The 27,214-nt window shown below is 44.4% G+C and overlaps 1 protein-coding gene and 1 long non-coding RNA gene across 13 annotated transcripts in view; both read left to right on the forward strand.

Moving 5' to 3' along the window:
* LOC132654635 (uncharacterized) overlaps positions 1-4,385 on the forward strand; it is a 173,783-nt gene extending 169,398 nt beyond the window's left edge. For both annotated transcript variants that reach the window (XR_009592288.1, XR_009592287.1), the window contains exons 2-4: positions 2,244-2,454; positions 2,592-2,718; positions 2,819-4,385. This is a non-coding gene — a long non-coding RNA (uncharacterized LOC132654635). The remainder of the gene's footprint in view (positions 1-2,243; positions 2,455-2,591; positions 2,719-2,818) is intronic.
* Positions 1-27,214, forward strand: part of Rbms3 (RNA binding motif single stranded interacting protein 3) — a 1,270,324-nt gene that overhangs the window by 169,940 nt on the left and 1,073,170 nt on the right. The gene's annotated exons all lie outside the window — the stretch shown is intronic.

Raw genomic sequence — 27,214 nt, forward strand, 5'->3', positions numbered from 1 at the left:
GGAAACTCCTGAAGCCGTGCAGAGCAGATGAGGCCTGTGTCAGCTGAGGCCACTGAAGGCTGGGGCAGAGTGGGCTGTGAAGATGCAGTCTGTGCTGGCTTCCTTAAGATGCCCAGTTAGCCACTACATATGTCAGGTTGTGTAGCTTTTCCTGGAGAGGGAGTGACAAGCGCCTGGCCACCAGCAACAGAACAAATGATTCTGCCCAAGTCCACTTGCAGCAGTGCATTCCATGAGGTCATTCACAGGAACATGGCTGACGAGTCGTTTACAAGAGCATGGACAACCCGGGGCTAGCCCCACGGCTGAAGCGCCCACCCCAGCATGAGCAGCAGCTGTGTCTCTGGAGCATCTTGCTCATCTTGTAGACATCCCTGTGGCAGAGGTCCCTGTCCCCAACAGCCTTTTACTGATTTGCTTTTACAACCTGGGAAAGAGGTTTTGTGAATCTTGTGACTTTATGGACTTCCTGAGCCTTGGAAGTTCCTTTGTCTTTCTGAATTTTATAAGCATGCTTCTCCATCTTGGAGGAAAATTCAACTTGTACAAAATGGATTCCTAGCACAGGTGCAGGTGGTACTCCACAGTGGGTGTGAGGCCCAGTGGCAGGAGTCATTTGAGTCAGCAGGGAGGGCACAGGTCAACAGCACACATCCTCCCTTCAAGCCAAGTAGATGGAAGAGGCAGACAGGGGCCAGTGCACCCAGAGGAGACTGATGGCAGCAGAGTTGGGGAGCGGGTGCTCTGCGCCTCCAACAGGGATGAGACATGATCTCCTCTCCCATTGTGTCAGATACAGCATTTCTAGAGTGCTGGCAGATGGGAAAATGGACTGCCAAAGGCTCTTTATCACTGGATACCACGCAGTTGTCTGTGGATGTGCACAGAAGGCCTGTGTCCTCCGCTGCAAGGACTTGTGTGTGCCAGTCTTTGCCAATAGCCGTGGCTTTACCAGAGGTTGGTTGTGCACACCCACACCGACCCACATATGTACCTGTGCACATGAACATATGCACACAGGTTCAGATGAACATTTTAAAAAAACGCACTAAAGCTGTGATAAGCCCTTAGGATTAAATGTAAAAAGCTGATACCTTTGCTCATATGGCCCACTCCATGACACACATTTCAAGTGAGAGGCAGGGTGAAAGATTTCTGACCCCAATTATATATGTTCTTTTTTTCTCTTTCTCCTGCTTGCTTATGAAACATAGAGCAAGGAGTTCACATATGTTGCATCGTCACGTACAGCTTCGTTAGACAGGGTGTGAGAGAAGCACCCAGTCCGATCTGCTGTGGACATGATACCCACAGTGACCTGAGAAGTATGCTGAGGCGTGGCCAGTTTGCCACCTTGTGCCAAAGCCTGTGCTCACGCGCTAGATTCTGAGCCCCGCCTTCTCCTTTGCCTCTGTCTTCAGCCATGACTTCCTGTCCAGGGAGAATCTTGTCGTTTTCAACAGTAAAACTGGCCAGAGGGTGACAGAATAAGCCTGAAACATGATAGCCACAAAAGCCACATGATTTCTTTAGCTCAAATAGAAGTTCAAAACCTATTCCTTAGCTGGGGCTGTGCTTCGTTTCAGGTGTGCATGGCTGTGGGGACCGGTGCGCATTCTATCACATAGCCAAGGGTATTTCTGTCATCACAGAAGGTTTTTCAGTAGCCTGCACATTTGGTGTGCTGCTGGCAGCTGCGTTCATGTGGATGAGTTTCTCTGGATGCCTCGAACTCTGTGCTTCTGGGTCCTGTTTCAATACCTGAACCGAGGAGATTCAGCTTATGCCCGCTACCATGTTATGGGGACACAGATTCTGTGAAGGACGGAAGAGTAGTGCTGGGCTTTCCATGACTTGTTTCAGGGGAAAAAGGTTATGGGTAGAGCCGTGTGCCCCTGTGTCGCTCACACTCCAATTTGGTATTCCTCTGCCCCAAGTGAGAGGCCCAGCTGCGATAGACACTGCTTCCCTGTTCCATAGGATCCCTGGAACCAACCAACGGCAGCAGACCGAATCAGGGAGTGGGCCCTGGGCTAGAAGGGATTTGCCTAGGGCTTTGGGGGCTTGGTGGGAAGCTGAATAATGAGGTGACTTTAGCATGGAGTCTGCCAGCGAGAAGTCTGCCCCTGAGGTTGATCGCCTTCACTCCAGCTGCCCAGCCTTTCCCTGGTGGCTACCCCAGGGCAAGGGGCCCACGGAGAACCTTGTGCTAATTTCCAACTGCCTTTTGCTCTATTGTGTAGTATTTCAGTGACAGAACCCACTCAGGAGAGTTGGGGCCAGGCTGGCCAAGGTTGTCAAGGAGCTGAGTTCTGAGTTCAGGTGCCCACGTGGCAGTGGAACGATGCCTCCTGGCCCTTCAGACCTTGGAGACGTCTGGGAGGCCCTAGAAATCACCTCGCGTCTCCAGTCCAGGACACAACTGCCTAGGGGAATCCCAGGGAAAGGCGGCAGGTAGTGTATCCACTCTGAGTCTTCTTCTCTTGTCTTCCCATCCCTCCTCTGTGTGTGTCTGTTATGTACGATTCCACACAGAACATATTGCACAGGCCGCTGACGCCCGAGCATTCATTCTATGTTCTTATCAACAGAGCATGTGGCCTGCACGGTGACGGACTCCAACGTGATCACAGCAGAAGCCACCAAATTCCAAACCACTGGCAGTTCCAGAGCACAAACCCCCTTCTGAAGAGGAGGCAGGAAGTGAGCCGGGAGGAGGTGAGGACCCATCTGCTCTGCCCTCTGCCCCCTGACTCCCCAGTTGTCATATTGTTTGCACCTGTTCCTGACGGACATTTCCCTGTGTGTCCTCCCGTAGGCCTATTGCTTGGCTAGGAAGCCAATGAACCACCTTCTTAGGTCTCCTGGAAGCTGCTGAGACACAGTGATGAAGGCGTCCTCACATGCAGGATGGAATCAAGCGCTTAGAGTGGGCTGAACTCCTGGGACCCCAGTTCTGAGTCAGACTTCTCTCTCTCTCTCTCTCTCTCTCTCTCTCTCTCTCTCTCTCTCTCCTCCCTCTCTCCACAGCTCATCTCTCTCTGGCTGTATTTTTTTCGTGGCTCAGGGAATTGTAACCAGGAATGGCTCTACTAGGTATAATTTTGTTCCCAAACTCTAGGCTTGTTTATGAACACGTTACTGGGAATTTAGGAAGGTCTTGCCAGAGCTGCCACATGTTACCTGATGAATCCAAGGTCTACTCTTGGAGTTCTTAAGTCCAGTTAATAAAAATAATATAGCAACTGACTCAAAAGAAGTTCAAGGACATTTATTATTAGCCTTAAAAAAAAAAAAGCAGAAGAAAAACTGTAAATCACAGCAGCTGCCCAGAGGAGGAAGATGGAGAGGGGAACGGAGGCTCGAAGTTTAAGTTAAACCAACATGAAGGTCAGCCATATGGCAGAAAGCAGCCACATGATGGTCAGGGCAGCTCAGAAGAAAGAGTGAAGGCCAGAGCACTTCTTCCAGAAAGCTGCTTAGGAGAGAGGTGGAAGGGAAAGGAGAGCTGTGCCTCTCTGGGTCCTTCAGAAAGGTGGGCACTCTCAGAGTGCCATGGGTACAGTACAGCCTTGTGCGGGGCTGCACAAGCATGGGGATTCTGGAGAGGGAAAGCCCGTTATCCCATTAGGGGGGCAATTATTCCTCTTATGTCTTTAGAAGCCTTGAGGTGGCCTGGCCTTATTCGGGGATGGTCCCTTCACCAGGTGATCGACCTGCCCAACTGGAATGTTGGGTATCCTCCCAGGCCATTCTCTCGATATGAGGAAAATGGTTTTCTTTTAATTGGCCTTTCTGCTATGGCAACAGAATCTGTCCTTAGAGGTTTCCTCCCAGGCTAAGTAGTGAATGAGGTTATGTTGTTGGACTAGCACAGTCCTTGTGTTTAGGTCCTATCTGTTCCCTAAAGTTTGGATTCAGGTGCTGGCATGTAGGAGCCACGTTGCTTAGCTACCAAAGACTTCTTCAACTGTGGCACCTGCTACAGTTAAAACACAGTCAGGCATGTGTCACACCTGGGGCTCCTGTGAGTCGTTTGATATAAATGATGGACTACAAAGGAACACGCACCTCACAGTTTGAGATTTAGGGCTCCTCTGATCCTGCAGACAGAACAGTAGACAATGTTTTAAATATCAAAAGTGACTTTCGGATACTTTGAATCTTTTGGGCAATTTTGGGTGGTTTTGCAATTCCATTTTCTAAGGTCAAATAGGAGCAGTCAATCAGTGACCTTACCAGCTGCATCCTTCGGGCCTCTAAGGAGGTGCCTACCTGGGAAGAGGTGAAGCAAAGGCATGTTTCCACAGTGGGGTTTGCCAGCCAGACTTTCTGTGTCTGTCCTGTAACTTTGTCTGCCTTGCAATAAAGTATCTTCCTTGACTCAGCAATGAAGTCTCTGTCAGTTTCCTGCCCAAGTGTGTCTTTAGCGGTTTTGCCAGAAAGTCCAGTAGAGACCTACAAGAGGTTTCACCTGCCGGAGCTCTCACTCTCTCATCACTCTTTCAGGAGTAGCTTAAGGGGGTAGATGGCTCACTCGGTAAGGTGTTTGCCCTTCAGATGTGAGGACCCAAATCTCCTCCTCGGAACTCATAGGAAACAACAACAGTACACCCAAATCTCCAGATGGACATGGTGGCCTGAGCTTGTGAGCCCAGCCTTGGGAGGCAGACAAACGGAGCCCTAGGGCTCAGTGGCAGCCAGCCTCATCTACCTAGCGAGCTCCATGCAGATGGCCACACCCACCCATAAATAGCAGTTAGTTCATTGTTCATGGGGAACAGTGAGTCAGCACACCTGGAGGACCCCAAGCAGCCACATAGGCCTGTTTGCTTAGGTTACTAAGAAGAAAAGTGAAGATTCCTGCGACATAAGTCGGGGGATGAGACACTGCTGCTCCCGCATTGGTCACATAGTCAGAGACCTTAGTTTCTCTTCCCATACTATGGGCCCAGTGTCTCTTATCTCTCGTGGAGATGACACTTTCTCCATAAAAAGGGACTTAGTATGGGTGTGCAGACATCTTGCCGCACAAGCATAAGAGCCAAGTCTGAATCACCAAAAGCCATTTACAGATGGGCTAGTGCCCCTGTAAGCCCGGCACTCCTACAGTGAGGGGGAGGTGGTCACAGGGACTCCCTGGAAGGTCATGGCAGCTAGGCTGGCATGTGCAGAGGCGAACAGAGATCCTGGGTCACAGGGTCTCAAACGAGGTGGACAAGAGACCCTGCATCAAACGAAGTGGAAGATGGAGTCTGACTCCTCCCTCCATGTGTGTACCCTGGCATGTGTGTACCCAAATCATGTGCTCGTGTGCACTCGTACACAGGCACACACAAACACACACACACACACATACGGCATATATATAATATATATATATATTATATGTCTATACCTAGAAATTTGGGGCACTACTCTCCCCATTTGCAACCCAAGTCCATGCCATGATTGTGGTAGGTGAGTGCCTCCTTCTAAACCAGTGGTTCTTAGCCTGTTGGTCACAACCCTTTGGGTTTGCATATTCGATATCCCACATACCAGAGATTTAACACTGTGATTCAAAACAGCAAAATTACAGTTACAAGGTAGCAAAGAAAATAATTTTATGGTTTGGGCTCACCACAACGCAAGGAGCTATATTAAAGGGTCATGGCATTAGGGAGGCTGAGAACCTCTGTTCTGAACACTGACCAGGAAGTCTCTTTCGCCATGGGGAAGTCATCCAGGAATGGCTACTAGGCACATCTGTAGGGAGAAAGGTTGAGCATGCTCAACACTCTCCATCATCATGCCTGAGATTTTGGGAGAGCCAAGAGGTGACAGCAAGAGCTAAGATTACCTGGTCTGTGGTGTGGTGAGTGTTTTCCCTGGTTGCCTACAGTATTGCAGATAACTGTCCTAGGATGTGAAGACATCGTCTACTTTTTACATCAAAATGGTCAAAGTGAAGTTGGAGACACAGGCTTTGCCTTGGGCACTTGAAATTGAACTCTTAAAGTGTTAGGTTACGAGCCTTGGCTGAGCTGTCTCTCCAGCTCCCCTTTCTACCTTGAAATTGTCATAATGGTGCTATCAGCTGTGGCAATAAGCTACTCTACTGGTTCTCAACCTTGTATAACAACCTCTTTGGTAAACCTCTATCTCGAAAAAATATTTACGTGATGATTCATAACATTAGCCGATTAGTTATGAAGTAGCAATGAAAATAGTTTTGTGGTTGGCTGTCGCCACAACATGAGGGGCCGTACTAAAGGCTCACAGCATTAGGAAGGTTGAGGACCCACTGAGCTAATAATTGTGCTGTTATGTTGCTCGTCAGGACAAATGTTTCAGGAGGGCTGGGTCAGTTAACCTTTAAAATGGCAGCATGAAGTTGGTGCCCCTGTTTCATGTTCAAGAAACTGAGGCATGAAGTGGATTTGTCACAGAGCCAAGCCAGCTGATTCATGAGAGGTGTAATAGGGATAGAACAAGCAAGCCCAGGGCTGTTCCCAGCAGGCCTGGCAGCTATTTCTTTTTCATCCCTTCTTTGACAGTTCCATACATATCTATATATATTGAATATTAGTTGTTCACTCCCTATCGCCCTCTCTAGCCCAACCTCTTGTGTTGAACTTGCTTCTAAATAAGACCCTCTACTTCCAAGTGCAACCTCTCTCTCTCTCTCTCTTTCTCTCTCTCTCTCTCTCTCTCTCTCTCTCTCTCTCTCTCTCTTTCTGTATGTGTGTCCCACTGAGTTTAATTGGGGTTGATTGCCTGTAGATGAATGAGGGGTTACTTACAGGAGCATGGTTGGCATGTCAGTGGCTACACCACTGAGGAAATGACACCCCACACCTCAGTGACCCTCAGCTGTCATCAGGGAGGGGTGTGGCTTCATGAGCCTGATCCATGAGGACAAGCTTAAGGGCTCCGTCTTGCGCAGGTAACCTTGGCTGCAGGAGTTCAGGAGTTCAGCAGCCACGTCATGTAGCTGGTGCCCTGTCCTTACATGAGGACTTCCTGGGTGCTGAGTGCTAGGGCGTTCATTCCCATCTCCATCTTTTAATCAGCCCTCAAGCAGTGACTAGAGATTTGGGCATGTTGTAGACAGATTTGAGGTCCTCAGGGAGGGACACTGCAGTTGCCGTGGCAGAACCTTGTTTGGCCATCCAGGTTTATAGGCTGATTTTTCTTCCTTGCATCTTGTGCACAATTCCCAAACAGTGCTTCCTGGGATCACCATGCCAGTAAGGTCTTTCAGTAACAGATAATTTCCCATCTTAGGGTCTGCTTTTGGGAGGCACCTTAAATGATTCAGAATTTCAGCATTAGTTGGTTTTAGCAATAACAGCACATCAGTGAAAAATACAGCTGTGTTGTTCCAGAAGAATTTCTCCCCCTGTCCTGTTGATATTTTGATGTTCTGCTCTGTTGGGAACTGGAGCATAAGTCAGTTGATAAAGCCTCTGCCTTTAAAGCCCAAGGACTTGAGACAGATCCTCAGAACCTATGTAAAGATTCCGGGTATGCTGGGTTGCACTCCTACTCTGTGCTGAGAAGGCTGGGATTTACTGGCCAGCCAGCTTAACTTGATGGGATCCAAGCCCATGAGAGACCCCCATCTTCAATAAGGTATTCCTGAAAATGCCACCCATCTGTGCAAAGACACATATGCAAGTATCCCCCCCCCAACTTGCACACACATACACCTTCATGTATAGAAACACACACACATACAGGCAGGCACGGGCAAACACACAAGTAACTACTGGAAGAAATCTGCATGTGAGACCCAGTTGACAGCGGAGGACTTCCTATCTCCGGAGACAGGTGTCTGCACAGTCATCTTCCTTTCAAAGGAAATCTCGAACTAACACATGGGATCAGGCCAAAGCCACCTGAGAGCAAGTCAGAGTATAGTGGGAGGCTGAAACACGTAATTAAATATAAGGGGTTAATGGGGAAAGGAGAAGGTCTCCAGTCAGAGATCCTGTCCCCACCCCATGGAGCTCAAGGACTCCTATTTGCCTTTGAATCCCTTCCTTGTCAATTAGCATTGATTGAGACTGCCCAAAGTGCCTGGTCCTTGTCAAATCCCATTACTAGACACTATCTGTCTGTCAGCCTTTGTTGTGTGGGACACTGTGTGTGTGTGTGTGTGTGTGTGTGTGTGTGTGTGTGTTGGGGTGCTATTGAATATTCTGTGGAGTAGCTAACACATTGATCAAGGCTGTTACATAAGAGGTTTGCTTTTTCTACTGTGGCCATTTTGTAGACAGGGTTTTATTGTTATTATTAGTGCCATTAGCATTATCAATTCTCAAACCAATTCTCCAAGTCAAGTTATGATGGTCTAAAATGCATGTCAGACTGACCCAACACTGTTGCTTTTAAAGATAAACATGGGAAAATGTCAGGTTGGTAAAGTGAGAAGATGTGAGCAAAGAAATGTATTTTCTCGATGGAGTCCCCAGCAAAGGACTCACTGTGGAAAGCGTTGGCGAGGTAAACGAGGCACGGAGCCCAGCTCTTGTTTTATGTTCTTAATCCATGTCTGTGTTGGAAGAGGCCAGGACCACACATGGCTGAGGATGGGGTGTCTCTATTGCTAGCCATCCACCTTACCTTTCCTCAGAATAGTTGAAGTAGATAGCAGAAATGTGTATTGTATTAATTTTCGACTGTATTTTAGATTAAACTAATGGATGTAGCTAGTCCAGCCTGGGGCCTGGCCTGGGCTGAGAAAGTCATGCCCCGTCCTTGTCTGTCTGCTCAGATTCTGGTGGGGTACAAAAATGTCCTATTTGGAAAACAAAAACAAAAAAGAAAACAAGAGAATTACATTGTTCTGTGGCTGATGATTAATCTTTGTATAGGGATAAACATAAATATCGTTATGCTCTTTGGTGCATTTTGTTTGGGGAGACTCATTCACATCCCCCCTACTATTAGCTACATGCGATCTTGGTGCCAAGCAATCCCGAAAGTCGCAAGGATTGCTTATTGGTCTTGTCCACGTGAATGTGGGGTCCTCGAAGTCTTTTGACTTTGGTAACAGAAGTGCAGGAAAGTGTTGATTTGAGATCCTCAGGATGTGTTCACATTTTCTGATACATGTGATGTTGTCACTGTGCAAGCTTTGTCTGGGGCTGAGGAGGCAGCTCAGGAGGTCAGGATGTTGCTGCACAAAGCAGGAGAACCTCAGTGTGAACTCCTGGAACCACGAAAAGCCAGATGCAGTGGTGGGTGTCTGTAATCCCACCACTCTTTGGAGGCAGGGCAGCGACTCTCCAGACGCTGTGGACCAGCCAGCCTGGCCTCTGCAGCAGCAAACACGGCGGGTGGTGAGAACACCTGAGGTTGGCCTCCAACCTCCACACAAGCGCCATGCAACACACGTACTCACTCCCTCTCACCCCAAGATTAATGAATACATACATTCTATCTGATAATAAGTTAAAATGTATTTCCTATACCACTGTCCCTTGCATTATTAACATAAATATCACAAGCCATGTTGGAGTTGTATTGACAACTCTAAGACCCCAGTGGAGACAGCTGTACCTAGGCAGAAATATAAGCTTCAGGATCAGGGATCTTACTTCCTGTGCTGTTGGGCATTTCTTGTGAGTTTTACTCTGGGCTTAAGGTGATGGGTCTCAAAACAGCGTCACCAGGAAAGGTGTGAAATGAATATCGGGCCTCACTTCCAAACTTTTGATCATTAAATCTGGGTGGTGAGTTAACGTGTCCTGTGTAAGAACAGTTCACCAGGAGAAGCATAAAGAGCCAGAGGAACACAGAATGCAGTTAGCTGCGTTTGGGATCAGAGAGAAGAATATGACAATAAAGGAGGTTTTTTTTTTTGGGGGGGGGCTGGGAAACTCACCTGTGTAACAAGTTTTAGGTTAGGCAGGGGCTGGCGGCGGTGACTGTCTCCTGTGAGGACCTCAAGGCTTCCTGCTGAGTTAATTTTTGATAAGTTTGGCTCCAAAAAGAAGGTGAGGACTAAATAAGTGGAGGAACAATTCGTATGCAGACAAGCTCTTGAGGCATATTAAATAGTCCGGTATGGACTTGAACTCACAGCCGTCCTCCTGCTTCAACTTTCTGAGTGCTGAGATTACCAGCGTGACTCATCACACTCAAAAAAAAAAAAAATCAGAATTCTTTTGACTCTTTTCTATTAGTCCCCATCTACTCTTTCTCCTCTCTAAAAATCTGCCATGTTCATCAGCCTCGAATCTCACACACCAAGGTGTATGCAGGGAAGTATGAAGACTTCAATTTCAAAAAATTAAGAATTCCATCATGCATTTAAGAAAGTTTCTTTCTTTACTGTAAATAAATATCATTGAAATGTCTTCTAAAAAAATCTGTGCTGAGAAGGATAAATAACTTCCACAAACAAGAGAATGTTGTGTCTTGATTTCATTTTAAGTTGAGACTTGTCATGCCACCCCCCATCCTACCCCCTTTTACCTGCCATCTCTTATAGGGGGAGATCTGGTCTCTTAAGTGTTTGAGCAAGTACCAGGAAGACTGTCACTTCAACGGGAATAATAAGTAGCTGTAATAAATGCACGCTGTGACTGACATTAATAAGACATCACCATCCGTGGAAGAGTCGCTCTGCAGGATAAATAGCTCCATCCATTATACCATTGTTAGGGACCTGAACTCTGACACGAGGAGCAGGTGTGCTCTGTTTATTCTGGAGCCAGCTGACAAAGTTCTTTGGTTTCCTTGCTCTTCTCTTTGACCTCTAAGGTAGGTGTTCTTCTAGTTTCTTCTCTCTCTTTGTTCCCTGAGATCTTTCTTTTTTTTTCTTTTTTCTTTTTCCTTTGAGAAGTCACTCTACAGAGGCACAAGCTAAATCATTATTTCTAGAAGGAACAAATTGATTATCCAGCCTCCCCACTCCCACGCTGAATCTTCATGTCTGTGCAGTTGGAGGACGCCTCCACCTGGACATCTCCCAGCAGCCCGTTGCCTGAGCGCCCCTTCCCATCCCTCTTTTCCTGCTTCCTTTTCCTTCTTCCTGAGAACCAGGTTTGGTACCTGCCTCCCTCCCCTCCTTTGTGTCATTCACACAACTTGGCCACGGATGTATCACTCCAGCAGTAGTTCCTTCATTTTATCTTCCACCAAGGAAAACTCTGTCTTAGGATCAGTGCTGCTTTTCAAATTCAGATTTTCTCATTCCCAACCTTCCTGCATCCTCCTCCCCTTAAACACCGCATCAGAAACGCCCCTCAGAGATCATGGTGGCAGTCACGCACTCTTCTGACGCAGAATCTTCTCTCATTCCCACTATGAAATGGGGTATGTCTAAATTCCTAATTCTGCCATTCATATTTTCCAAGTCATAGTCCCGATGTCTTCCCCAGAAGTCTAGGGGATGCATTCTAAACCATGGAAACCATGTAAGTCTGTGATGGGCATGACCCATGAATACTAGGAAGACACTAGAGTCAGGGACAAACGGAAGCCTTAAGTCAATTCCCTATGAGAGGACATTAAAGATATTAGGTCATATTGGAATGCACAGGCTATAAAGCGAGTTTTGATATTAGTCTTTAATACTGAGCATTAATTTAATTCATTCTCCTGACTGCTATGTTTTCTGATTTGATATGTAGAAAACATATCTGCTCTGTTAATGAATGTTAATCATGTTTCTCAGGTTAAAACAAAATGTTCTAGCCATCATGGCCTTAATATGTGAATTAGTGAATGAATAATAATGCCATTTGCATTATATATTGACATGGCCCGCAGGTCAGTCAAATGAGACCCTAAGAGAAAGGGTGAGAATGGGATGGGACAAGAGACCCAAAGAATGGAGACAAGATGAAATTCTGATCCAAGTCTCCATTTATTCTTTATGTTACAGCTTATAAGGGGTAAGAATGGGCAGTTTGGGGGGAGGAACAGGTTTCAGTGAAAATCACAGAACAGGACATTCTTCTTTAGGTTACAGCTTATAAGGGGTAAGAATGGGCAATTTGGGGGGAGGAACAGGTTTCAGTGAAAATCACAGAACAGGACATTCTCAAGGAAGTTCTCAAAGTAAACCTCTAACAATCAAAGAACACCTGCTGTCCAGGGGTGAAAAATCACCATGTCCTGCTAAGCACACTGTGCTTCATGGATTCTAAGCAGGCTAGAATCAAGCAGCCATTTTATGGCTCCACGCAATATATTTATTTTTATTCTAGCATAGCACAGTACCCATGCTACAAACAAAAATGAAAGCAGGGTTGGAGAGACAGCTCAGCATTTAAGAGTGCTTACTGTTCTTACAGAGGACCAGAGTTTGGTTCCCATCACACATGCCAGGAGGCTCACAGCCACCTGTAACCGTAGGTGCAGGGGATCTGATGCCATCATCTTTTCTCCTTGCATACTTGCACACATGTGCATATACAGTTAAAAGATACATCTTTAAAATACTAGAGGGATAAATGGAGGGCTGGGGAAACAGCTTAGTAAAAACTGCTTGCCGTGCAAGTACAAAGACCCAAGTTCCGTTCCCAGAATCTATGTAAAAAGAAATCACATGTGGTAGTGTTTGCTTATAAACCCACTTCTGGGGAGGAGGAGATAGATTTCTGAGGCTCGTTGACCAGTTAGCCTAACCTAACTGCTGAGTTCTGGATCTCAGTGAGAGAACTTTGTCTCGAAAGGTTTTATGGCTTCTGAGGAACTATACCCATGCAAACACACGTGCACGTACAGACACACACACACACACACACACACACACACACACAAAGAGTAGACTGTGGCACTTTAAAGGATCACAGTCTGAATCCCCAAAGTATCAGGGGAGGAATATGAAGACTGAGCACCTGATGCTGAAATTCCCTCTGTAGAATGGCTGTCAAGAGATCAGCTTCCCCGGGGAGGCAAAATGTGAGTGAACTTGTGAACGCTCTCACGACAGGATCAGCTCCCTCATTATCAGGTGCAAATCCATGTATGTGTGGGCTTACCCATGAGCTCTAACTCAGGAAATTCTGGGTTCATACAGAGGTCACCAGATGAGAGTCAGGCAATCATATTATTCAGAATAAAAACTTAATTTTTTTTAAACTTTGTTTATTTAATTGCTCACTTTACATTCCAATCGCAGCCCTCATTCTCCTCTCCTCCTGGTCTAACCTCCCTCCCTTCCTCCCCCTCCCCTGAACCTCAGGAAATGGGGTCCCTCACTACTCCACTAGTTGCATCAGGACTGAGCACATCCTCTTCCATGGTGTCCAGGCCAGCCCCACTGCGAGGAAGTGATCAGAAAGTGTGCAACAGAGTCCAAGCCAGAAACATCCCCCATGTCCCTTACTAGGGGACCCATATAAAGACCAAGTTGCCCCTTGGGTATATATGTTTTGGGGTCCTGATCCAGTCCATCCATGGTCCTTGGTTGGTGCTTCAGTCTCCAAAGGCCTGCCTGGGCCCAACTTAGTTGGCTCTGTTGGTCTTCTTGTGGAGCTTCTGTCCCCCTTGGGCCCTTCTATGCTCCCCACCCCTCTAACACTCTTCCACAAGGCTCCCTTTATTCCAACAAATCTTTGGCTCTGAGTCTCAGCATCTGTTTCGATCCTTAGCTGGGTGGAGCCTCTCAGAAGACTGCTATGCTAGGTTCCTGTCTATAAGGATAGCACAGTGTTGTTAGGGTCAGGGGTTGGCTGTCTCCCATGGGGTGGGTCTCAGATTGGGCCAGGGATTGGTTGGACATTCCCTCAATCTCTGCTCTGTCTTTATCCCTGCACATCTTGTAGGCAGGGCCATTTTGATAAATGGCATCTGTCATGTGGCATAGTGTGGAGGACCGGTGGTAAAGTCTTTAGTTTTTATTTGTAGTTCCTTTGAGGAAATGCTGAACAGGGTATATTGGAATTATTTTTTTAAACTAAAATTTAGTATTTTCAAATGGTATCTCTGAATTTTTAATTGGCCATAGAGTCAAACTCTTTAAAGTTTCCTTGAGGCAACACCAACAGACAAATGGCACATTTACAGCCATACTTGGCCCATGATAACTAATTTTCAGCCATCTCCCCCTGTCCTGTGCCTCTCTGAGTTTCATGGCTCTTAGGATGATCTCAAACTTGTTATATAGTTGAGAATGACCTTAATCTCCTCTTCCTCTTGCCTCAGGCTTCCAAGTACTGGGATTGCAGGTGTGTGCCACTACACCTGGTTTACCAGTGCTGGGGATCAAATCATTACTTCATGGATGCTGGGAAAACCCTCTGCCTGCTGAGCGTTAGCCTCAGCCTTGTTTCATCCCATCCCCTGCAAGGCCCCACAGCTGTAAGGAAGAAATCCATATTTTTCTTGTTTGTTTTACATTTGGCAGAGCATCACATCTTTGATGACAGACATCCCTGTGTGTCATCACCACAATCTTCATAACTTCCTCCACCTCATAAGCTGGTGTCTGCCAAACTCACAGGATAGTCTTGACCTAAATAACAAACAGCTGCATACAACAGTGAACTGGGAAACATCCACAGACATGCTCTGAAGAAACTCAAGAGTGACAGAGAACATTGCCTCTCCCGCCTATACGAGGAGTCTCAGAGAGCTTTCTGACCACGTCCCCGGTGCTAGGAGTACAGGCGAGTACTACCACACCCAAATCTTAAAATGTGGGTTCTGAGGGTCACACTCAGGTCTTCATGACAGACAGCAAGCACTTCCGAAAGTGCTCTATTGCTCAGCCCCCACATTCTCTGTTTATGTGTACTTCTGACCCCTAGTTATAACCTTATTTCTCCAGTTCTCTCAATGTCAGAGACTTGTTTCTAACAAAGAGTGTTCAAATCTGCGTTTAGGTTCCCAGCCACATTTCCCTCCTTGCATGCTCTTGGTAGGTATTGGGATATTCTTGGGCAAATCACTTCCTATACAGCCACGTTTTAAACAGCCAAGCAACACCCATTGGCCCGTGCTTGTAAGAACCTCCTAATCCAGTCTGGGTGGCTTTTCAACTTCAGAACTCACTGGTCACCTTCTTAAAGGCAAGTGTCTCAGTTCTTCCTGGTTTCTGAGCCTGGCTTAACCATGTGGGCTGACTCAGAAGTTTCCGTTTCACCAGCGGCGTGTGTCTGGGAGTCTTCGTTCTTGACCCCTGTTGTTGGAGAGCTGAAGCAGATGCCCACCACAGACCTGAGACGAGATGTTTTGCATATATCTTTTATATTCTCAGCTCATATCCAGAAACCTTTAAAAGACGCTTTCACTTTATTTTATGCAGATGTGTGAGCATGTGTACACACATGTGTGCAAATTGTGTCCAGTACCTTTGAACACCAGATGAGGGTATCGAGTCTGTGGAACTAGAGTTCTAAGTGGTTGTGAGCTACCTGATGTGGGTGCTAGGAATAGAAGTCAGGTCCTCTGTAAGAGCAGCTTGTTCCCCTACTGCTGACCCCCTCCAAGAGACATCTTGACAGTTACACAAACTCCTCAGAACTACAAGACTGCCAGCTTACAGCATATCAAGGGCAGAAGGCTACGTGGGCTCTGCATTGGAAATTCTCAGATACTCAGGTTGTGTTCTCCTGCCCTCACCATTGCGGTCATTACGGCTCAGGCCACATCTAATCTAAGTGTTCCTTACCTTTTTTATGCCCTCCAGCTGAGATCCCAATATGGCTTTGGAAATGATCAAAACTATGGCAGAGTGACATAATAGGTCCATCTTTGGCAAACAAATATTTTATGACTTCAATGTCAAGAACCAATCACTGTAAAATGATATCATTAACAAGTAGTTAGAGATAAAAGGGTAGAATCTTAATGTTTGGAAAACAGAGCATCTTTCAGCCAAGTTCATTTTCTCAACAATATAGGCTATAAAATCTTTCTTAATACCTTGAATGGTCTTATCTTTAAAGCATTTCCTAAATACTAATTATCTGGCATAACCCCGAAGTATTATCACAAAAGCTGTGTGCCAAAGTTCATTATTTAAAAGTAACAAATTAGGATACTGAATATGCATTTTGTTCTCGATTTCCTATTGGAATTGGATTTTTGGTGATCATTTACAGCTATGGAATCAAGGCCAGAGCTGTTGATTGGGTTTCAGACAGAGCCGATTCTAGGCCACAGTTGTAATGCTATTGTGTCTGCTTCTTCCATCTTGTGAGTTACTATAGAGCAGCCCTCCAGAGCAGGGTGTCTCAGTTAGCGGCCATGCTGACCACTGTGGGGTGTTTGCAATGCTTTGATGCTCTTTTCATTTTCACAGCTGAGAAACCGTGTTTGTGCGTAAGCTTACTGATGTCAGAACAATGCACAGGGAAGCCCTCTACCATTCCACAAGGCTCATCTAGCTCAAGCTACCTGGAGCGCTGATATTGAGACCTCTTGTCATAGAGAGGAATGGGTTCTTAGTTACCAGTTCTGTGCACTTTCTGCTCCTTCTATCTGCACTCCCCAGACTAGAGCAACCATCTTACCAAATTTGGATCTTTTTGACTAAATAAAAATGTTGGGGTTTGTACAAAGAGGCTTAGAGTGACTCTCATAATTAATCTCTACTGTTAACTTGGTGAGATTTAGAGTCTCCATGGAAACAAGTCCAGACATGTCTGTGAGGGATTGTCTAAATTTGGTTAATTGCAGTGGAAAGACCCATCCTTCATAGGCAGTATTATTTCTTGGGCTTGGGTGCTTGACTGAATACAAAGGAGAAAGAGAGCTGAGCACCACCAACCATTGCTCTCTGCTTTCCAACTGTGGATGTGATGTATCCAGCCACCTCCTTTTCCTTTTTCATGCCTCTCTATCTCACCGTGGGCTGTATCCCCAAAACTGTGAGCCAAAATAAGCCCTTTCTCCCGTAAGCGGCTTTTGTCAGCTATTTTATGACATCAATGAGAAAAGTAACTAATAGTGGGGTTACCTTGTTCAGTGGGGTAGATGTGAGGATTTGATTTGTGTATGGAGGATCTTGAGGCTGAGTTATTAGAAAAATAAGAAATCCTAAAAGGGAATGGAGGGTGCTAGAAGGAGGAAGAATGCCAGGGGACGTAGTAGGGGACTAGGGAGGTCATAAAAGGAAGCCAGGGAAACATTGTGCTGTCAGTGGGGACCCTAAGTGGCTTAAGAAAAAAGGCATGTGTAACAGTCAGTTCAACTTACTTGTTTTCCATAAGGCAGAGCTCTCACAGGCTGCAACGCATCCTAAGGCAGCTGTATGCACAGGCACACTCCTGCCTACCTCATGAGTGGTTTGCGGTAATGTCAAAGGAAAGGAGATGAAATCTATGGCTGCATCAGTGTAGTATAAAGAAAGATGGCTCTTTCCGGGACCATCAAGTTTCAGCAGACATAAAGGAAGGACCAAGATAAAAATGCAATAAGGAAGCTGTAAATCCCTGCCAGCTTGCAGAAATCTTGGGAAAAGCAAGTGAATTATTGTAGAATAGAGAGTAAGGGATGCAAATAGATTTTAGTGAGATCTCAGAGGACAAGGTCACTTCAGCATGATCTGGATAAATATATGATTGCAAGTAACAGAATTCTAAGTTGATTTGGCTTAAGGAAAATTTAAAACAAAAAACGAAAATTTAGTAGCCTAAATAAACAGAAAACCTCATGGCTTCCCTGAGGTAAACCAACAGCATCAAGCCCCAGCCTACCTCCATCCTGTGACCTTCTGTGATAAGTTCACTCTCAGGAAATTCTCTTCATACGGCAGCAGAGATGATTGCTACATAGTCTGGCACTCTGGGTTCCATGGTGATTGCTGTTTTTATTGTTTTCGTGAGTTGTACCACGCTGGGCTAGAGCTTTTGGTAACCCACCCTTGGGCCTGTAAGTAACTCCAGGAAATGCACTGGTTCAGCAGGCTAGGCCTGGATGGGATCCATCTCATGGTCTGCTGCGATGACGCATCCTTATAGATCCCTGGAAGAAGTCCCAAGACAAAGGGTTCAGCTGCAAGGGGAGTATTGAAGACGGAGGCCTGAAGCAGCACTCTGTGGAAAAAAAAAAAAAGACTTGGACCAAACACTAAACAAGGTTGACTTTGGAGGGTATTTCTGCTCATCTGAGAGCTCTCACCTCTGGTTGCCACAGTTCGGTCCAGAGATTGTTGCACCGGGCTGAAGTAGCTGGGAACACAGATCCTAATAGTTCCCATTTGTCGCTCACTTCTCCAGGAGGGGTTAGCCCTGGGCCAGGTAGCTCCTGCAGCCAAGGCAGAGTTTATGAAGGAGAGGCCGTTCCTGCACTTTGGAACCAGTAATGGGGTCAGTGCAGACTAGGGGCAGGTGTGTCCAGCCTGGTTCTGTTGGAGCGGCTGGAGAGGTGGCTTGTGAGTTAGGGGCTCCGTGAGAGGACCCTCTGTCCAGTTCCTAGCACTTACATGGCAGCTCATGCCCATCTGTAACTCCAGTCTTAGGAAACCCAGCACCCTCCTCTGGACCCGTAGGTGCCAGGCACAAATGTGCATGCGTGCAAAAACATGCATATACATAAAAAGTACATAAATAAAAACCTTGAAAAGGATTCTATTGGAGAATTCATGAGCATTATTAGTAAACTTCCTCTCATTCATCTTCAGGTCACCTTCCCCCCTTTCATATTTTTTTTCAGGCTTTACAGTCCAATAATACAAGCCTCATAAGACAATCAATAATTGTTCTCTCTTCACCTGCTTTCTGAAAGACATAATGAGCAACAATTTCTGTATTTGGTATAGCTATTTGGTAGAATTTCTAGTGAAATCCTTAGAGTCTAGAGATTTTATTTTATCTTTTAAAGATTTCAATTACAAACTCAAGCTCTTCTCAGGTTATAGACCCATTCAGATTGTACATTTAATATTGGCTGAATTTTTGATAGATTGTGGGTTTTGAGCAACTTTGCCAGTTATGGCTTGGTTGTAATTTCCCTCCTACCCTGCAGCTGTGAATCCATACCAGTGGCTTCGTCGCTGGTTTTCATGATGGTGACTGCTTCCACCACTACAGGAGCAGGGGAGATCTTTTCACCTTTTCGCGTCTTCCTCAGTTTCTCTCTTCCAAGGTTTGAAGTTTCCTTTGTAAAGTTTTTTTTTCTTCCTTTACTATGTTTATTCCTAGATTTTTTCCCCTTGAGGCTCTTGTGAATTGGACTGTTTACCTGGCCTCTTTCTCAGCATGCTTACTTTTCCCCCATTCCCATCCTGAAAATGTTAGTCTTCTCTAGAAGTTATCTGATGGAGTTTTAAAGACCTCTTACACTGCAATATTATATCCTCTGCCTTAATTGTTTTATTTTTCATGAAGAATGAACTTTATATTTTAATTCTTTCTATTGCTTTTACTGTCTATGTTATATTACCATTTTCTAATTTCCCTCTTTCCTTTGTTTCTTCCTCCCTCCCTCCCTCCCTCCCTCCCTCCCTCCCTCCCTCCCTTCTTTCCTTCCTTCCTTCCTTCCTTCCTTCCTTCCTTCCTTCCTTCCTTCCTTCCTTCCTTCCTTCCTTCCTTCTTGCTTGCTTTTTTGAGATAGGGTTTTTTTGTGTAGCCTTCACTGTCCTGGACTCACTTTGTAGACCAGGCTAGCCTCAAACTCACAGCAATCTGCCTGCTTCTGCCTCTCTGAACGTTGGAATTAAAGGCATGTTCCACACACCTGGCTGCATTTTTCTAATTTCCTAAAAGATTGATTTTAATGTGTGTGTGTGTGTGTGTGTGTGTGACTGAATGCCATGTGTGCATGGGTGCTCCCAGAGGCCAGAAGAGGGCATCCAATCTCTCAGATCTGGAATTAAAAGTAGCTCTGAGTCTCCAATCTCCAATGTGGGTTTGTGAACTGTAGGGTGCTCTGAGAGAGCAGCAAATGCTCTTAACTGCTTCGCCATCTCTCCACCCCCTTTTCTTTTTTTATTTTACATAAGATGCTGCTAACTGAAATTCAGTTAGATTCCAGAGTTTTCCTCACTTCTACACAAGCACTGAGCACTATAACTTTCTCAGGGCATTTCAGCTCTCTTGTAAAATTTAATGTCATGTTTTAATTTTTGCCCAGCTTTAAATGCTTTCAGAAATCTCCCAAGTCATGGGTTCTTTAAAAGTGAGCTCTTTTATTTTTGTGTTTTCAGAGATTTTCCAGCGTTACTTATTTCTAATTTCAGTGTGTTATGGTCAGAAAGCATGCTATATACGAAACTGATTCTTAAGTTTTTGTAATGGTGTGAATATGTACCTTTAAAATCACTGTTCCCAGTATCACTGAAGGAAGCATTTGTCTGTTGTTTGCATGAAGCAGTCTCTGTGCGAAGCAATGGTGCTAGTGTTGTTCGGACATTCCATTGTTGTTGGTTTTTCTGTGTAGAAGTTCTAATCAGTTGCTAAGAGGGGATATTGGAAGGCATTTCCAGTACAAAAGAAACGCAGACAGGAGCGTGGCTGTAAGGATGTGCACACGTCTCTGAGGACCTCTCTCTCCTTGAACAGTGTTAGTGTAGTTTTGCTTCAAAAATATTTCCTGTCACGAGTAACAAGGATGACCGCCTGAAAAAGTCCTACTTTATTTTATTGTGTTGTGTGTGTGTGTGTGCGTGTATGTAGATATGTGAGTAGGTGTGTGTGTAGGGGTGTGTGTGTAGCTGTGTGTATAGGTGTGTGTGTCTGTGTGTGTACCTGTGTGTGTGTTTGTGTGTGTGTGTGTGTGTGTGTGTGCATGTGCATGCTGAGGCCAGAGGTTGAGATGATTTATCTTCCTCAATTGGTTTCTATCTTGTTTTGGAAACAGTTTCTTACTGAGTCTGGCGATCTCATTTTCAGTAGACTATCTGGCCATTAAAGCCCTGGATCCTCCTGCCTCTGCCTCCCCGGAACTGGGATTACAGGTATTCACCTTTTACATGGTGGTATTCATGGGCACTGAGTATCTAACTCTTGTTCTCTTATGTGGCAAGAATTTTACCAACTGAGACATCTCCTCAGCCTCAAGTCTTTTATTTGTATTGATATGTGACAATTATAGTTTGTAGGGTTCACAGCTGGGTAGATCCTTAGTGCCTTTCCTCCCCTCCTTTTCCGCCTTGCACCTGCTGGCACTTTGAGAACTAACTGTAAGGTGCAAAGCCAGTATGGTTTAACTTTGAAGGTCCGTTGTTGAAGATTGTCTCAGGGTCTATCTGCTCCTTCATGTTTAGTAGTGTTTGTTTTATGAAATTGACTGCACTGTTCTCCAGGGTGAGCATGCTTATAGTCAATATGCAGTGACCTTCTGTTTGTTCTGATTGAAGTTGGGTGTCACTGCTCTAGATATGGCGGGGCCTGGGAAAATGGAGCCAATAAAGGAGGCAGGCTAGTCTTATACAATAGCCAAATTTCTTCAGAGCCTGAGACAATTTATACTCTGAGGGTTAAGAAATGTCACATGAGAAAAGTTCTCATGAGGTCAAGTTGTTTACGCTCACAAGGACAAGGCAAATGTGGCAAAAAACATTGTTTCATAGAGGCATGTAAATAAATAACAAGAGCCAGTTGTAATGAGTAATCTGAAGTAAACTCTCTCTTATCTGCTGCGCCTGTGAGGCAAGAAACACATTCCAAGAACAATTCCATGTTTTGAAGAAACAGACTCTCTCTTGTTTTCTTGGAATGTTCTCACAGGCACTCAGAATTCTCTTCACATGACTTCATCCCTGGACTGTGTTCCGACAGGCAGGTTGGTGCCGATCTTGGTAGATGTGAAAGTATGGGCCCTGACGCTTATGCTTATAGATAGCATTTGCTTGGAGGAGCATTCTATACTTTCACTGTCAGGGAAGGTTGCTGACGATGCAGCAGGTTTCCTATGAACAGCAGTAGTTGAATCTTGTATTTTAATGCAGTCAGGAAACCTGTGACTTTTAATTGGAAAATCAAGACCATTTACAGTAGGGTAATAATATAAAAGTAGTAAAGGATTACCGTCACTTGACTTTTTTAATATTCATTTTCTGATTCTCATTTGCTTATCTTTTGTTCTAGTGGAATTAATTTTCTTGCTTGTTTCTGGTGATTGTTTTTTTATGTAGGATTCCTTTAAGTATCTTCTATGGTCTTGATGGTCATGAATGTTTGAGTTGATGGTATTTTTAGAAGGTCTTTATTTTTCCTTATGTTCTGAGGGATAACTTTTTGGGTACAGCTATAAAGGATGTCAGTTATTTTCTTTCATAGTTGTAAATACAAAATTTCACACCCCTAGCTCTTTAGAGTTCTGGTGAGAAATTTGTTGTTATTCTGATAGATTTTCCTTTGTGAATTAAATATTTCTTTTTCACAGCTTTCCCCATTATTTCTTTGTCTTATATTGTTGTTATTTTTGTTTTAATAGGTTTTGAATTCTGTTCTTGTTCTGTTTGTAGTTCTATATGTCACTTGTATACATATGTCCATATCTTTTTCAAGACTTTAGGCATCTAGTTTTCTTGATTTTTTTGAAGATGCCATTTCAAATGGATGTCATTTTCTGAGCATCAGTTGGCTGAAGAGACACGGACTTATTCATGACATCCCTTCTGTTTTGTTTTTTTGCTATGTCTTTATTTTTCAGTCAATACTATGTTGTGTGAATAAAGTGTAACTAATAAAAAAAAGAAAAAAATACTATGTTGTAGGCATACTTTTTAAAATCTGTTTTAATTGGTTTCTTATATCTCTTTCTTCCTCTCCACCCCAATCCCTTCCAACACACAAACACCAAATAAAGAGAGAAAGGAGAAAGGAGGAGAGTGAGGAGAAGGGCTGTAGTTCCCTTTGGCTATTTCCTGCTGGTTAGGATCATTGGGTTTCTTCGGGCAAGCCCTAGCTTCATTTCAGGATATCTCTAACTTCTCAGCAAACTGTGTAAATAGCAATGACCAGCAGCAAGGGGAGCACCAGCATCCTTTTTTAATGGAGTTCCATCACTCCCCCACCCTCCATCTCTCTCCTGGCTCTGGCAGTATTATTATTATTATTATTATTATTATTATTCCATCTCCAGAGTCCTCAGAATTAACTATCTGCAGCTGGCAAAGATCACGTCCCTCTCAGAGCCCTCATGAAGCAATTAGCCTGGTGCTGTGGATAACCTAAAGCAGACCCATACCCTACGCCTAGGATCAAGGCAAAAATATGTTTACATAACATAACTGGGCTTTTAAAAACACTTTAACTTCCACCACTCTGTGTTGTTGTCGTTACTTTCCTGTGGTGTATCATGAAATCAGGTATTGTCATATCTCCACTTTTTCTTTTTCTTTTACTTTTGTTGTGTGAGTGTGTATATGGTATGTATGCATGCATACGTGTTTGCAGGTGTATGTACACAGGCTGGAAGAAAGTGTCATGTACCCCACTCTATCACTCTCCACATGTTCTATTACTGCTAGAGACAGGGTCTCTCACTGGAACAGAAGGTAGCCCAGTAGCCAGCAAGCCTCAGCGGTCCTCCTGTTTCTGTTCCCCTCATGCACATGATGGGTTACAGTGATTCAGACCCGGGTTCCCGTGCCCGTGCCACAAGTCTCTTTTCTTTCCTTTCTTCCACCTTGTGCTGTCTCTGGAGACCCAGCTTTGTTCTGATTGAACAGTCTACTTGTGCTCTTCTCTACTCACATGAGTTGGTGGATATTTTTTCCTAGTTCTTCGAAAAATGTCAATGGCGTCTTGATGGTAATAACCTTGAATCTCTAGACCACGTTGAATGGTAGAGAGATCCTGTTAACACTAATTCTAATTCAAGAATGTGGGAGTCTTTCAACTTTTTATTGTTTTATCAGTGTTTTAAAAATTAATTTTTAGCTCAAAATGCATTTTTCCATTCACTGTAGTCTAATTATGGTTTCCTCTCCCCCAACTTCTAGATCCTCTCCACTTCCCCATCAACCCAAATCCACAACCTTTATTTACCTTTTTCACTAGAATAGAAACAGGCATCTAAAAATCATACCTAAATAAGATAAGGTAAAAACAAACAAAGAGAAGAAAAATATCCAAAACAGCGTAAGAAACACATATAGATGCAGAGGCATAAGTTCACACACACAGAAATCCCGTAAAAATAAAAAACTGGAAACCATAATATATATAAAAATGACCTGTGAGATTAAAAACAAAAAGCCTAACAAAGCATTTGGAGACAAAGAATTTCCAAAAATTCCACTGAATTCATTTTGTGTTGACCATGTAATGGCTGGTCGTGGTGGTCCTGGCCTTTGTCTATCCAGTGGGACTCTGTTAGAGAAAACTGATTTTCATTTGTGATCAGTTATAAATTATACACAGCTTCTGGGTTAGGAATTGGGGTTGTGTCTACTTTGCTGCTTACTGCTGGGATCTCCATCTAGCAGAAACCACTGCAGGCCCTGTGCACGCTACCACTTTTTTTTTTCTTTTTTTTTTTTTTTTTTTTTTTTTTTTTGTGCATTGGTTCTGCTTTGCTTAGAAGGCATTTCTCCTTGTCCTGCGTCCTCTTTTGCTCTTAGGGTCTTCCTGCCTCCTCTTCCCCAGGGTTCTCTGAACCCCAATTGAAGAGATTCGATAGAGACTTCTGATTTGGGACTGACTATTCCAAGGTCTCACGCTCTGCATATCGTCAGTTATGAGTTTCTGTATTTGTTCCCATCTACTGTGGGGAAAAAGCTTCTCTGCTGATTGCTGAGCAAGGAAGTGTCTTAGTAGAGGTCTTTTAATACATCGGTTAAGTTTATTCCCAGATCAAGTTTATTCCAGAATAAGGTATTTTTTGCAACTCTTTTGAATGGGATTATTTTTATGATTTCTTTTTTAGCAAATTTATTTTTGATATATGTCAGTTTGCTGGGTTTTGCATGTTGGCTTTGTACCCTTGGTACTTTTGCTGAATCCATTCATTGGTTTTTGCAATCATTTGGTTGGGTGAAGATTATCATTAATTTTTGTTTAAAGTTACATCATCTGCAAACAGAAATACTTTTACTTCCTTTCTTCTATTTGTATAGACTTATTTCATTCTCTTAACTATTTTCTCTGATCAAGTCTTTAAATGGGTTGGTAATTATGGGGAGAAAGGAAGCTTCATCATAGAGGGCTGATGAAGTAATGACCCACAAATATCATGTAGTACATCAGAGTTTTGTTCATGATCGCAGTCTCCTTAAGAGCACATGAGTCCACATGAATTATAAATAGCCACTGTGATAATTGTAAAATGAGTGACTATTGTGATACACAGATGGTACTTGCCATAAGTGATGGATAACCTTTCAAGAATCCATTTTAAAGTGATAGGTACAGAGTAGACGTCCAGGGCTGTGAATTTATGAAGTAAGTTCATGAGGTTATCAGGGTGATCAAGTGCTGCGGATGACATCCATATTGGTTAGGTGTTATTGTGCAAGAAGCTACTGTGAAATCAAGAGACTTCACACAAGAGCATTTATTGCTGCTCAAAAGTCTGTGGTTCAGCTAGAGGGCTCTTTTCATCTCAGCTGAAGTAGCTCATGTGTCTTGGATAAGCTGTGTCAGGCACACCACCAAACTGGCCGGGATCCACTACTACTTCAGAAGTTGGCTGGACATTCACTTGCCACTGACTGAAAATTCAAGACACTGTGGGTCTCCTTTACATACTTCCTCATGTTCACTGAACCAACCCAAGCTTGCTTTTTGACAGTGGTGGGGACTCTGAGATGCATTTGCTTTAAGGTTCCCATCTGAGACCCTGTCACTCCTGTCTTATACTTCCCCCCTTTTTTATTAATTACAGTTTATTCACTTTGTATACAACTTGTAGCTCCATCCCTCTTCCCCTCCCAAACCCACTCTCCCTCCCTTTGCCCCACCCACAAACCTCCCCCAGTCCACTGATAGGGGAGGTCTTCCTCCCCTTTCTTCTGATCCCAGTCTATCAGGTCTCATCAGGACTGGCTGCATTTTCCTTCTCTGTGCCCTGGTAAGGCTGCACCTCCCTAAGGGGGAGGTGATCAAAGAGCAGGCCAATCGGTTCATGTCAGAGACAGTTCCTATTTCCCATTACTATGGAACCCACTTGGACACCGAACTGCCATGGGCTACATCTGTGTGGGGGTTCTAGGTTATCTCCATGCATGGTCCTTGATTGGAGTATCAGTCTCAGAAAAGACCCCTATGCCCAGATTTTTTGGTTCTGTTGCTTTTCTTGTGGAGCTCCTGTCCTTTCCAGGTCTTACTATTTCCTGCTTCTTTCATAAGCTTCCCTGCATTCTGCTCAAAGTTTGGCTATAGGTACTTTTGATGAAAGTTCTGTCCAAAGTAATGGATTGAGGAAAGGGACTCCTATTCTTCATAAGGGGACCCAACAAGTCACATTACAAAGTGAGGTGATGTCCTCTGACTATTTATTGGGCCACTGATAAGAGCCAGTCTCTCACAGGGCCTTATGCAAGCACACTTGCAAATGATTTGAGTTCCAGTTACTTATGTTTGCTTTAAATGAGGCTGGAGAGATGATTCAGCAGTTAAAAACACTCATTGCTTTTGCAGAAGACCTGAGTTCAGTTTCTAGCATCCACATGGTGGCTTACAGCAGCCTGTAAAGCCGGTTCCAGAAGACCTGCCACCTCTGGCATCCACACACACCTGCACACATGTGCTCATAACCACTTCACAACACACAGTCATTTAATAGAAACACGATGCACCTTAAAAGATGTCCCACTACTTTAAATGAGAAAAAAAAAAAGGCTACTGAGCCACCTCAGTGGGTTAAAGCACTTTCTATGAAAGCCTGAAGACCCGAGTTTGCTCTCTAGAACCCTCAGAAAGGTGATGGAGAGAAGCAGCCTCACAAAGTCCTTCAACTAGCACAATGCCTAGGCAAGCACACCCACACAAGAACACATTGTGCACACAATAATAATGATGATGAGTAGCAATGATGAACAAAAGTAAAGTGGAAAGAACACTTCAAAACTTTTGCTCAGAATCTTTTGTTTTGTTTTAAGTCTTTTTTTTAAATATTAGTTACAGTTTATAACTTTGTATCCCAGCTGTAGCCTGCTCCTTCATTCCCTCCTAATTCCCCCTCCCTCCCTCATCTCCTCCCTGCTCTTTTCCATGTCCACAGATGGGGGAGGTCTCCTCCCCTTCCATCTGACCCTAGCTTATCAAGAATCTTATATAAGTTTAATGTTGCTTTCTCCACTGTGGATAATTTTTTCTCATATGATAGTGATAATGGGGTTATAAGGCAGAAAGGGAGAAAGGAAGAAAGAAAGAGA

This window comes from Meriones unguiculatus, chromosome 6 (genome assembly GCF_030254825.1).
Source record: "Meriones unguiculatus strain TT.TT164.6M chromosome 6, Bangor_MerUng_6.1, whole genome shotgun sequence".
Lineage (NCBI taxonomy): Eukaryota > Metazoa > Chordata > Mammalia > Rodentia > Muridae > Meriones > Meriones unguiculatus.